Source organism: Choloepus didactylus, chromosome 19 (assembly GCF_015220235.1).
Source record: "Choloepus didactylus isolate mChoDid1 chromosome 19, mChoDid1.pri, whole genome shotgun sequence".
In the NCBI taxonomy this organism is placed as follows: domain Eukaryota; kingdom Metazoa; phylum Chordata; class Mammalia; order Pilosa; family Megalonychidae; genus Choloepus; species Choloepus didactylus.
This window is the reverse complement of record NC_051325.1, coordinates 27,046,975-27,060,012: the sequence shown is the minus strand read 5'-3', so window position 1 is coordinate 27,060,012 and position 13,038 is coordinate 27,046,975. Positions and strand designations below refer to the sequence as shown.

Genomic DNA, 13,038 nt, shown 5'->3' with positions numbered 1-13,038 from the left:
GCCAGGTGTTTAATAAAATCACTTTCGTTTTCGCTGGCCCCAAATAGGCGCTCAGCCATGTTTTGCAGGTGGCTTAGGAAATCAGTATATGGTTCATCGGGCCCCTGTCTTAATTTAGCAAGAGAGGCAGTGGCGGCGCCCTTTTGCGGAAGTTTTTTCCATGCTCTAAGCGCGGCCATTTGTGTTTGCGCTAAGAGACCTGGGGGGAATTGAGCCTGCTTATTATTCTGATGGTAGGGGCTTTGACCTAAAAATTTGTTTAATGTCCAGGTTTTAGAGGTGGCTTTACGGGCATTACGGGTGGCATACTTTTTACAATGCTCTTCATAATCGGATTTCCACAACAGGAAATCACCGCCAGACAGGGCAGCTCTGGCTAATTGGGACCAATCGTTAGGAGTGAGTTCTTTTTCACTGAGACTCTCTAATAGGGTGAGCGTGAAGGGGGCGGTAGTGCCATAATCACTCACTGCCTTTTTTAATTTTTCTAAATATTTTAAACTGAGTTTTTTATATTTAACTGTTGAGGTAGTACTAGCTTCTTCCTGCTCTTCTTCGTTAGAACTAGGGGGATTTGATTGTTCATTTTCCTAGCTTTCGCTACTAGAATCGCCATTTTGGGCGCCAGTGGCGCCATTTTGAGGGTCTTGGGTCTGACTACGCATAACCGGAAAAGCCGAGACTTTGCAATGGGGACGTGATGAGTGGGCGTTTTCTGGAAGCACAAGGGCTGCAATGCTTTGAGTTGCCGACCGGAGGTTGGTGAGTAAATTGACAGCTCGCAGACGCTCCTGATTAAAGGCTTCTTTAAAGTTATCGGCTTGTAGCCGGAGGTTTTCTGTGGCCTCTTCCAAAGCGCGAAACTGAGGTAAGGACGTGACTGGATAAAAATGAGAATATGGTTTGGGAAAATCGGGTGCGTAAGGGGGTGGCCGAAACGGAGGAAGGGAGTTGATCACCAAAGAGGGAGAAATTTTAGCCTCTGGTTCGATACTGTGCTGATCGGGCGATAGACTAGCTTGACTGGTTGGGGTATTTGGCCCATCCCTGTTGGGGTTTTTGTTTAGGGGGTTTTCAGGTATGTTAATAATTACTGAGCTGCATGCTGAAGCGGGACGAGAGTGCTCTCTTAAAGCTTCCTCTCCTTTTTTGCAGAGGTTTTGAATGTCTGGAGCTAAAGAATGGACTCTTAGGATTTCATTAATTAGATTCCAATAAGAAAAGGCAGTAACCGGGACCTTTTCAGGACCAAAGGTCCGGGAATAATCTTTTAAACAGTCGCCGACTCTTAGCCAGCATTGGTGGTCTATAGTACCTTCTTGAGGGAACCAAGGGCAGGTTTTTAACAAAAAATCAAAAAAGCGCGTGAGATCTTTTTTCTTAACTCTAGTTCCTCGTGTCTTGAGCGATTGTATGACCTGACTAATATATAATTCATGTTGGGAGATTGCTTGTCCCATGTTGGGGATGGGGGCTTACCTTTGTTGCTTTCTTTTCTTCTTTCCGTTTCTTCCTTTCGCCGGCACTGATCGACTGGTGAACGGATCTGTCTCGCGAGCGCGCTTCCCCGCGGCGATCCCGGGTGCGGTGAGTGTGAGAGGCCTCTCTCCTTGAGTGCGGCGTTCCGTCTCTCACAGAACTCCGAGCCCTACATTGGGCGCCAGTTTGTCCCGGCCCGCGGGACGTTCAACGGAGGCTCCGAGTCCTGTGAGGGAGGAATGGTGTGGGATAAGAGACACGAAGAATGACAGCAAGACAGGTTTCTGATCAAGCTGCAAAACTTTATTGAAGAGGCAGAGCATATATACTCTAGGAGAAGGGGAAGTGGCTAGCAAGGGCTCGTGGCGGTCTAGGATTGGTGGCTGCTGTTGCTAGGGCGGATGGCAGATGTAGGGTTAGCATTTTTGGCGCGAACTAGCACTTTTGGCGCGAACGACTTCCGTAAAGAAGGCTGAGGGTAACTTAAGCTATTGTTGTATCAGCCCTGGCGGCCATGTTGCACATCTCCGGCATAGCTGAAGGTGGACTTCATGCATGCTACCTTAATCGCCCTCTACAGTTCATGACTTGAATAACATTGCTATGAATACTTGTGTACAGGTTTTTGTGTGAACACAATTTCCCATTTCTCTGAGATAAATGCTGAGAGAGCAATTGTTGGGTTGTATGGTTACTCCATGTTTAATTTTATAATAAACTGTTATACCCTTTCCCAGAGTGGTAGCACGATTTTACATCCCCAACAGCAATTACATAAGAGATCCAGTTTCTCTGCATCCTTACTAGAACTGGTATTTTCATTATTTTAACTTTTGGATAGGTATGTAGTGATACCTCACTGTGCTTTGAATTTGCATTTTTCTAATGGCTAATAATATTGAATACCTTTTCATGTCTTTCTTTCCTCTTTGGTGAAATGTCCGCTCAGATCTTTTGCCCATTTTCTAATATAATTGTTTGTTTTTTAAGTTGAGTTTTGAAATTCTTCAAACAGAAAGGAAATGATCAAAGAAGGAATGTTAAAGCATCAGGAAGGAACCGGAAAGAGCAGTAGTATGGGAAAATGCAATAGATTATCCTTCTAATGAGTTTTCTAAATTATATACAACATTTGAAACAAAATTATAACACTATCTGATACTCAAGACAATGATATTTAAAAGTGGAGAGAGAAAGGAGACCTAAATGGAAGTAAGGTTTTAATACTTCATACAAAATTATAAAACATCGATACTAGTAATAGATATGCAATATGCATAGTGTAACAGAGAAATCACTAAGTGCAATCATACAATATTTGTCTTTTTTGTGTTTGGCTTACTTCACTCAACATGACTTTAAGGTACATCCATGGAAACCTTGTACATTGCTGGTGGGAATGTAAAATTGGGCACTCACTGTGGAAATCAGTTTGGCAGTTCCTCAGAAAGTTGAACATATAATTACCATGTGAACCAGCAATCTCAATGATTGGTATATGCCCAAAGGAAATAAAAAGCAAGGACTTGAACAGGTAATTGCCAATTGGTATTTTGGTATTTTGCCAATACCAATTTTTATAGTATTATTCACAATAGCAAAAAGGCTGAGGCAACCCAATGTCCATCAACAGATAAATGGATAAATAAAATGTCATATAGACAGATAGATATAGATAGATAGATAGACATATCTATCTATATAATGGAATACTATTCAGCCATTAAAAAGAATGACATTTTGATGCTTGCTACAACATATATAATATAAATTTTGCTTCAACAGATTTTTTTGAATAAAATTTGAAACTGGATATATATTAGAAAATTCTAAGACATCAATTGTGCAGGTTTGAAAGCATTTTGTACCCCAAACGCCATTACCTTTGATGTAGTCTTGTGGGACAGACTTTTGGTGCTGATTAGATTTGCTTGGAATGTGCCCCACCCAGCTGTGGGTGGTGACTCTGGTGGGATACTCCCATGGAGGCGTGGCCCCACCCATTCAGGGTGGGCCTTGATCAGTGAAGCCATATAAACATGCTGACTCAGAGATGAAATGGAGTGCAGCTGTGAGTGACATTTTGAAGAAGAGCAAGCTTGCTAGAGAGGAATGTCCTGGGAGAAAGCCATTTTGAAAACAGAACTTTGGAGCAGACGCCAGCCACGTGCCTTCCCAGCTAACAGAGGTTTTCCAGACGCCATCGGCCATCCTCCAGTGAAGGTACTCAATTACTCATGTGTTACCTTGGACACTTTATGGCCTTAAGACTGTAACTGTATAGCCAAATAAACCCCCTTTTTATAAAAGCCTACCCATCTCTGGTGTTTTGCATTCTGCAGCATTAGCAAACTAGGACATCAATATAATTGGGAGAAAAAGCATCTGTGCTGGTATAGATGTAGTATGTCCCCCAAGACGCCATGTTCTTTGATGCAATCTTGCAGGGGCAGACATATTAGTGTTGATTAGGTTGGAATCCTTTGATAGAGTGTTTCCATGGAGATGTGACGCAACTGTGAGTAAAACATTTGATTGGATAATTTCCATGGAGATATGGACCCTGCCCATTCAGAGTGGGTCTTGATTTAATCACTGGAATCCTATAAAAGAGCCTACAAACAGAAAGACTTCAGAGCAGCTGCAAGTGACATTTTGGAGAGCAGCTAAGAGAGGACAAAATGCCCCAAGAGCAACATTTTGAAGAATGCACAGGAGCTGAGAGAGGAGCTGGAACACAACCCGGGATCAGCAGACACCAGCACATGCCTTCCCATCTAACAGAGGTTTTCCAGATGCCACTGACCTTCCTTCAATGAAGGTATACTTGTCTTGATGCCTTCCTTTGGACATTTTCATGGCCTTCAGACTGCAAACTTGTAACCAAATAAAACCCCTTTATAAAAGCCAATCCATGTCTGGTATTTTGCATAATGGCAGCCTTAGCAAACCGCAACAGCATCCAATCACACATTTTATTAAAAAATTGCAAAAGAATGTAGAGATTCCTGATCAATTGAAGTGAAATAAGTTCTACTTATTTAAAAATAATTGAAAAGACAGAAATGGAGTTTAGTCTTGTTCATCTATAATACCTTTGTAGTTAATACTCCTTTATACACACAGTTGAGATCCTAGAACATCTTTTACCGAAGAGTAACTGGTGACTAATGGAAAAACACTCAAGCTTACTATTTTAGTTTCCTGGCTGCTAAAACAAATATCATACAATGTGTTGGCTTAAACAAAGGTAATTTATTGGCTCCTGGTTGAGGCTAGGTGAAGTCAAAAATGGAGGCAACAACAACAACAAAAAAATAGAGGCATCAGCAAGGTGATCCTCTCTCCCAGAAGATCCACTTCTAGGATTGGCTGTGAGTAATCCTTGGTCCTTGGCTTTTCCATCACATGGCAATGCACTTGGCAGCTTCTTCCCCTTTCTCTTCCAGGTTCCCTTGACTGCCAGCTTCTGGCTGCTCCCCATGTCTTCTCTTTGTCTGACTTTCACACTCTTTATAAAGGACTCTGGTTATTCAGATTAAAGTCTAACCTGGTTCAGCTGGGCCACACCTTAGCTGAAGTAATACCTTGAAGAGACCCTATTGACAATGGGTCCACACCCACCACAATGCAGATCAGGACCAAGAACACGTCCAAACTGGGGTACACAATTCAATTGACATCACTTATCAGTCATCTTTAGGTGCAGCAGCTGTGTAATACACTGCCAGGATTGGAAGGGAAACTACTTTCCACACATCTCAGAGTCAGACCAAGTTGGCAGCATGGGCAGGCAAATTGGAAATAAGACCAGGCAAGCAGTTACTCCAAAACTCCTTAGCAGAGTACAAAACACAAACTCAGGGACCCAATGAGACTGGGGAGTCTCCCACTTACCTTGGTCAGAAATCTCCAAGCTTCTCTGTGTCCAGCCATGAAACAGAACTTCCTTCCGTACACACTGCTGGCTGCTCCATTTACTTTTGGTCATAGCCCAGTCTTGCTTGTCCCTCATCATCTGAGTGGCAGAACCTGTAGCCTGCATTATGGGGGCAAAATATAAAATAGTTTGTTAAGATCAAAGGCTTCAAAATCAGGAACACCAATTTTTGAATCCTGCTCCTGCCACTCACTCACTCTGTGACTATACAGAAAATATTAGCATCCCTGCAGCTGTCATTTGTAGAACAGAAATAATCATAACTGTATCACAGAGTTGTTTTAATCCTTAAATAATGAAATAATGCATGCCCAGAGCCTGGCACATTTGAAGAAAAGCTTGTGGAAAGTACCTATGCCACATGGAGAGGTGATCAGGAACACATTGCCTGTTGACTGGCCTAAGGAATGAGCCAAGCTGTGAGGGTGCCAAAATAATGTCCAATAATGCCTTCAAATGTAGGTGCTTTTCCAGAAATGGGCTAGCCCTACAATTTTGCAAGCTGAGTTCTAATCCGAGAACATGGTTTGAAATACCTTCAGAAATGGAAAATGGAAAAGAGAAATAAGGCCAAGTAGTGTATATGATAGACAAAAGGGAGAAAAATCATAATTTCATTTCTGGCTGATTTGAAAAGGTCAAATAAATTATCTTTATTTAGAATTGGTCATAATAGCAATTGCCACCCAGAGTTTATTAAAAAAAAAAAAATGATGTCTTACAGAAGGCCAAAATGTTATTTCTATTTCTAAATGAACAGACTGAAGAAAGAGTTGAAAATATTATAAATTTTTCACCCTAATCATAGGGCGAATTTGAGATTAGTGGTCCCTTAATTTGGCACCTATTAGACCATTATCTCTATGAGACAAACAACCACATTAAAAAACAGCTTGAGAGCCTAACAGCATAGACTACTGGCTTACAGTCTACAAAAAAGCAGAGCCTAAGACATGGATTTGGATGTGTCATTTATTCAGGAGATACCCCCAGAGAAAGGGGAATGAGGGAAGCAGAATGGAGGAAGAGAAGGAGCTAAGTATGGACGTGTTCTCAGCTGGAGTTGAGCTGGGGTCTGATTCCATGGGGAACTCTGGTCTGAATGGCACCACAAAGTCAGTGCCCACTTTAAGTACTGATGCAGGGCTTTGGTACCCCATGTCAGTGTTTATTAACTGTGGGCTCTTCCCACGCCTGTGAGCATAACCTCCCAGTGAGATGGAGGGTAATTCTCTGGAGAAGGGGGCAGCTGTCAACTGATAGCTGCCAACATTCATGACAGCTGGGGAAGGAGCACACCTGCCTTAAAAGGGGATCTGGACCAGTGAGTGAGGTGCGTATTACTACTTGAACAACTCTTTTTAAGAATAGATTGGCTTCATAGGAAGGAAAACAAAAAGGCTGCATAATAAAAGTATCCAAATTGTGCCAAAGAGAATCTATGCTTGTAATGCTTAAGCTTTCAGGGGTTTTGAACATCTGAAATCTTGTCATGAATGCTAGATACTTGCTCTCAAGAAAATGCACAAATGTATATACACATAGATTTGTATAGAATTTGGTGGTTCTTGTCTCACTCACTAGACACTTAATCTCTAGATCCATTTAAATTAGAAATTTGTGCTCTGGACCACATGGCCTTGATCTGTCCTTGACACCAGATGGACTGCAGGCCACACTCTAGGGAAATAAAAAAAGCCAGTGGAGGATAAAGATACAGATCAGGGTTACCAGGGCAACTGAAAGACAGGAACTGAAAGAAATCAGTCATATCCCATAATGAGAAGTCCACTAAATTAATTATCTGAAGGCAACTTGAGTGGGGGTAGACTTGAGGAGCAACTTAAAAAGAATTTCTAGATCTTATCTCATGCCGGGTGTTATTCTATAGCTCTCCACATTCTGCCAACACATAATGGTGACCTTCTCATCCTTCTAGCACAGGAATAATACCAGTTCATAACAGCACTGCTAGTAGCCACTGCCGGCAAGCACAATAAGTAATGTTACATTTGGACATGTCTTTCATATGAAGATGTCTTTTTCATTGGAGATGCCTCTTTCATCATCATCTGACTGTTCAATATGTAAACAACAATTAAGTTCAACAAACTCCCATGATCTTCCTGGACCCAGCTTGCTCAACGAATCTTGCCAGAATCCTATGAAAGGACACTTCTAGGAAGACATTCCACAACCCCATTTGAAATGAAAAAGTATCAAAGGACACAACTGGGGAGTAGGTATTGCGTAGGATATGAAACAGGTCATTGTTCTGAGAAATTTAGTGACAACTTCCTATAGTTGTCCCAAATAGGTAAAAGGTTTTCATTTTACTTTTTAGTGACACATCACATCCATACACAAAGGTGAAAATACAAATTATCATGAATTTTCTCTAACTGAACAGACCGGTGTAACCTGTGTAAGCTCCCAGAAACTGCACTTTAAGCCCTTTATGAATAGTCACAGTTTTACCTGAAAACTTTTTAAAGCAGGCTACAGCTGATGTGGAATTAATTCCAGGGTTTCTGTGTTTTTTTTGTTTTGTTTTGTTTTTGTTTTTTGTTTGTTTTTTTGCAGCTAGTTCCTTCTGACTATATTCATTCAAACTCTTGCATGTATTATCTCTGTTTTTCCTGACCACTTAAGTGATGTGCCAGTCTTACAATGCAACCTTGTGATAAGAAAATTCTCGCCTTCTTTTCCAAATAATTCCTTTTGTTATTTTAGCTTCTCAGCATCTGGAATTCTAGCATGAAAATGCCCTTCATGAGAATCAGCAAGGATACCTATTCATCCTGACCTCTATTTTAAGGATCAGTTAAGAGGGCCATGCCTGGGTAGGAAGCAATATATCTACAAACAGGACAGGAAGGGTTGATCACATACTGATACCCACATACGTGGACAAGCAAAATGCAAATCTGGGCAGTATTACCACGACTTGGGCAAGAAAACAAACTGAGACATTCATTGAATCTTTTCCACTGATTTAGAACCTAAGAGTAGATGCTCTTTCATTGCTGTGAAACGTAATGAGGGGCAGGGCTTCAGATAACCTCCTCAAATCCAGATAGTTATCTAAACCAAACCTGCATGCCTGGAATCCTTTTGACTCTCAAAAACAGAGCCCAGATTCACAGGGAATCCTCCTTCCCAGGCAATTTGGCACAGTTCCTGTGTTTAGTAAGGAATATTTTTAAAGAAAATACAACATCATTTCCTCCTGCTTTCCTCCAGGTTAAACTGAGACCATGAAGCCAAATGCAGGGCAAAGTTTAACAAACAATAAAGATTACATAACCAGTCTGGGGGGGGGGGGATATGTTTCAAAAGGAATGAAGCAGAAAATCTAGGGTTTCATTTGTGCCAGCTCTATTCTTAAATAGAAGTTTTCAGTTTTCCCAGCTTAGACTTCTACAAAGATACGCTAAACTCCTCCCCTTCATTTCTTCCCCGCCCTTTACCTCTCAGGTCTATTTACTTCTGGTATCTGCTGGGTAGAAAGTGTTCTATGAACAACAGGACTAGCTCCCTGGCAAAACTGTGACAAGGGAGGAATTAAAGCTCAGAATATTCTCACTTCTTCTTTCAGAGGTCACTGCTGCCCCAACCATAAGCCCAGACTCCCATATGTCCCTTTTCATTCATTCCTTCATTTCCTTTCTTAAAAGATACTGTCACCAATAATAATCAATAATGTGGGTTTATTGAAAGAGAAACTTTAAAAAGGGAGCTCTCAAATCAAAGGAAGACTCAGAATGGTTAACAAGTTACATTAACTTATAAGGCAATTAGGGCATTTCCACTGGTTGACATTTAGGTTCCTTATTATAAAGGAGGGTCTTACAAAGTAGGGAATGATCACAGGTTGGTTATTATATCGGTCTATTTTGATAGATTATTTCTATTGGACTGAAACCAACTTACTTCTAATTGTTGCTTAAACTGTAACTTTTGTAGGGTACAGTCCTTTTTTTGTTTTTTGAAAGTCACTGGTTTTATCTTTAACCGTTTGGAAAGTTCCTTACACATCTCAGAAAGGAGATCACTCCCAGCACATCCATGCTGGAGGCCTTTTCATTTTACTTAACACCTTCTGCTCCAGTTTGCTAACGCTTCCAGAATGCAATATACTAGAAATGGAATGGCTTTTACAATGGGGATTTATTCGTTTCCAAATTTACAGTTCTAAGGCCATGAAAATGTCCCAATTAAGCCATCAACAGGATGATACCCGGACTCTGCAGACAGGCTGCTGGCATCCGGGGATCCTCTGTCAGATAGTAAGGCACATGGCCCGCGTCTGCTGCTCCTTCACTCCCAGGTCTCGCTGCTTTCAGCTTCAGGTTCCAGTGTCCTCTCCTCTGCGCTTCTGTGGGTCTTCTCTTAGCATCTCTGGGGTTTTTCTCTTCAAGTTCTCCGTGTGTTTCTCGCTGCGCTCTCAGCTTTTGTCTCTTTTATTCTCTTCATAGAAGACTCTAGTAAAAGGATTAAGACCCACCTTGAATGGGCTGGGTCACTTCTCAGTTGTAACAACCTACCAAAAAGGTCCCACCCACAATAGGTCTGCACCCACAGGAATGGATTAAAAGAACATGGCCTTTTCTGGGGTACATTGCAGCTTCAACCAACACACCTTCCTTTTTTCTTCCTTCATTCATTTAAAGAATAATTGAACATTCTACTTTGTTCTGTGCTCTGAGTGCCTCTATGCCCTTTTACAATCTCTTAAGGAATGGAGAAATATTTGATAAAGTCACTTTCCCAGAGCAAAAGACTCCAGTATTAATTTAATTTTCTTAAAAGCAAATCTTTATGATCACAAAATTCCTCTATAGCAGGAAAGTTTCAGAGTCCAGCACAGTTAGCAAAGGGAGCTGAGTTTCAGGCCAGCTTCAGATGAACCCACTAATCTGTGGATGACTTGCTTAGCCTATGACTTTCTTAGCCTACTTATAAGGTTAGTCCTGATAAGAGATCATTTGAACACACAGAAATTGGGGCTGCAAACTTGATTTCAAGTCTTTGACTTCCATTTTGCTCTATTCTAATTGATTTTCCACCTTGCAATCACAATGCCATCTACTACTTCTATGCATTTTTAATGAAAATCTAGTCATGACAGTCACTACTTCAAACCTTTCCTTGAGAGAAAGCTCAAAGCCTTCAGCTGACCTTAAGACCCACCAGGATTCGGCAAATGTTTGTCCCTTTGGATTCAACTTACTCCCAGTCTTTTTGCTCCAGAATTCTGAGTTGAGCTTGAGTTGACATGGGGGGCATAGTTGAGTGCAGTCCTCAGAAGTCCAGGAGCCCATGGGGGCTACTGTGGGAAGTCAACGTATATTAACAGGAGTCCAAACCTGTGGTAAAGATAAAGGGATTTACAAGTCTGTTACCAGTTTCTCCTTCAAATCAGAATTTGAGGAATTAAAAGTATTAACCCCTAATGAACCCATTTTGGGAAGGCCCTTTAATTGTTTACTATTCCTCCAACAGTAATCGTAAAACTTTTGTTTAGCTATTTTGTAACAAAAAGGTAATAAACATATTTGTACAAAATTCAAGGACTAGCAAAAATATACAGTAATATGAACTTTCACAAGTCCTGAGACTTTTTTCATATTTTTGTGTCTTTAATCAAAAATAATAATCAATAATAAAGTGATACAAAAATACATGATGTGTCATAGTTTAATTGGTAGGGTTCTCTCTGTGTCATATTACACTGAATGCTAATGTGTCTTACAATGGATGGCAATTAGATTTTATGAAACACAATAGACAAGTCCCCTTCCATCCAGGGCCTTTAGCCCACATCCCAATGATAATCATTTCTTGTATATTTCTTGAAATTTTTTTGCATACATAGTTACATAAACAAAATGATAGTATATATAATACACACTTCTGTACCTAGAAATACATTGAATGTTATAACTTAGATATTTTTCCAGAAAGCATAACAAGCTACTGTTTTTATCTATATACTGTTTTAGTTGCAGAGCTAACATAATTTAGTTGCGTTGTCCTCCATTTTTGATGTTAACGTTTTAGCTTTGCTATTAAAAATGGTGAAGTCATGCTCACCGCCATCCACCGCCGTATCCCCCACCGCTGCTGCACTGTGGAAGGGAGGATGGAGCCGGTGACCGTCGCTACCGACGGCGGGGACAGGCCAGGGTCCCCGGCGGGTACAGACCTGTCGGCTTCCCAGCGTAGGGCCGACCTGCGGCGGAGAAAGCTCCTCATGGACGCAGAACAGCGCATCAACCGGATCATGGCCTTTCACCGACCCCGGGGCGGCGCGGAAGAAGGAAGTCAAACAAAATCAAAGCAGCGCAGCAGTGATAAACTGAACTCCCTCGCGGTTCCTTCAGTTTCAAAGCGAGTAGTGCTGGGTGATTCAGTCAGTACAGGAACAACTGACCAGCAGGGTGGTGTGGCCGAGGTAGAAGGGACCCAGCTGGGAGACAAGCTGGACTCTCTCGTTGCACCGCCTGACTGCAGCAATGATGGCAACCGTGAGCTCCCGCAGCGGAACAGAGGGGACCTGACCACAAGCATTGTCCAGAGGGGTTCTCGCCGTGGTCTGGAACAGTCTCTCTCCAGATGCGAAGAAGCAGTGAAGCTAAGGAAACAGCTAATTAGTGAAAAACCCAATCAGGAAGATGGAAGTACAACAGAAGAATTTGACTCTTTTCGAATATTTAGATTGGTGGGATGTGCTCTCCTTTGCCCTTGGAGTCAGGGCTTTTGTTTGCAAATATTCGTCCATGTTTGCTCCATTTTTTACCTTACAACTTGCATACATGGGATTATACAAGTATTTTCCCAAGGGTGAAAAGAAGGTAAAGACAACAGTACTAACTGCTGCACTTCTGTTATCTGGAATTCCTGCAGAAGTGATAAATCGATCATATATGTATATATGTATATGGATACATATATATGGATACATATAGCGAAATGGGTGAAGTCTTCACAGATCTCTGTGTCTACTTTTTCACTTTTATCTTTTGTCATGAACTGCCTGATTATTGGGGCTCTGAAGTACCATGAAGCCTGCAGAACTCAGAAGGCAGAGCTTACAAAATAAAAATTTCTCTATTATATTGTAGTATCTCTAAATGAGGCAAAATGAATTACACCTTTATATAATTCTTTTACTTTATAGGGGTTGTAAAACCACTTGGTTAGGAATGGAATGGCAGGTTCCCTGATTTAAAAGGGTTGAGTATGTATTAGTACTATTGTGAAAAATAGAGTACCAATATCACTAATTGATTTTTTTTCTTGCTTATAGAATTTCTAGTCTATGCTTTTCCCCTACCATCTAAGATATGTAATGCTTCTTTTGGAGGCTGAGGTAGTACTAAAGCCTAAACCTGTGCTTTTGGAAGAGCAGATAAACGTGGTCTTCACCAGCCCTAAGGATAGCTTCTTGTATTTCTGTCCTTTATATACTGAGAAATGGAGCCTTTTAAAAAATAAAATTAAACTGAATTGTCTCATAAAAAAAGTGCAATGAATATGTTTTTACAGAAATGAATGTGTTTATAGTACACATTCCTAGAAATTGAACTAATTCAAAAATATGCAATTGTTTATAG

General features: G+C 41.0%; 1 pseudogene; it reads left to right on the top strand.

The window, feature by feature from the left end:
* The first annotated feature begins 11,558 nt into the window (after nucleotides 1-11,558).
* LOC119516176 lies at nucleotides 11,559-12,487 on the top strand (annotated as a pseudogene).
* The last annotated feature ends 551 nt before the right edge of the window (nucleotides 12,488-13,038 follow it).